Source organism: Anoplophora glabripennis, unplaced genomic scaffold (genome assembly GCF_000390285.2).
Source record: "Anoplophora glabripennis isolate ALB-LARVAE unplaced genomic scaffold, Agla_2.0 scaffold1287, whole genome shotgun sequence".
NCBI lineage: Eukaryota > Metazoa > Arthropoda > Insecta > Coleoptera > Cerambycidae > Anoplophora > Anoplophora glabripennis.
The window spans coordinates 47,446-48,482 of NW_019417360.1; the positions used below are offsets into that span (position 1 = coordinate 47,446).

Genomic DNA, 1,037 nt, shown 5'->3' on the forward strand with positions numbered 1-1,037 from the left:
TAAATACTTTACTCACTTAAAGATTTCTAGTTGATTACATTTGATTATACGATGAAGATCCAACAACAAAAAATTGTATTACCAGTTACAAATCATGATACAGTGTCATCAGGAAGTAGCATAAGAAAACATGGCGCTCTATTTGGAGGGGAGAAGAGGGGGTTACTAGTGGGTGCATCGGGATGCGGAAAAACGAATGTTATGATAAGTTTGTTGGAGCACCCAAACGGTTTACGTTTTGAAAATATTTACCTATACTCGAAATCTCTATATCAACCAAAATATCAATATCTGAAACAGTTGCTAACTCCTATAAAAGACATTGGATATTAGGAATTCAGTGACGGCAACGAGGTAATTCCTCCCAGTGAAATAAAACCTAATTCTGTAATAATTTTTGATGATGTAATTTGCTGCAATCAGAACATTATGAGAGACTATTTTTGTTTCTGTCGTCATAAAAATACAGACAGTTTTTATTTGTGTCAGACATATTCATCAATCCCAAAGCAACTCATAAGGGATAACTCGAATTTTATTATTGTTTTTAAACAAGATGTAATAAATTTGAAACACATTTATGATGATCACGTCAATGTAGACATGTCTTTTCAACAATTCAAAGACATGTGCGTTGAATGCTGGAAAGATAAGTATGGATTCCTTGTTATTGATAAAGACTACCCGGTGTCATCAGGGAGGTATAGAAAAGGGTTTGATTCCTACATCTTACTATAAAAAGTTTGTCAGGTGTGGGATTCGAACCCACGCTCCTTTACGGAACCAAGGCTTAAACAAGGCGCCTTAGACCACTCGGCCAACCTGACTGCTCTTATTATAAATAAATATGCACATATCATACTTCATCATTATCTAAGATAATGACAATGAATAAAGAAGTAGCAAAAGAACTGGTTAAAATCAGAAAATCCGTTCGAGAAAAATATAGAAATTTAAAATCAGATATAGCGCAATCCCAGGCTCAATTGGAAAAAAGTTATAAACCTATTACGGAACCGCTGCAAAAACTATTATCC

At 34.3% G+C, this 1,037-nt stretch overlaps 1 non-coding gene across 1 annotated transcript; it reads right to left on the reverse strand.

Moving 5' to 3' along the window:
* Positions 1-744: 744 nt before the first annotated feature.
* Trnal-uaa lies at positions 745-827 on the reverse strand. The gene has a single exon. It is a non-coding gene; the product is annotated as a tRNA-Leu (tRNA).
* Between the last annotated feature and the right edge of the window lie 210 nt (positions 828-1,037).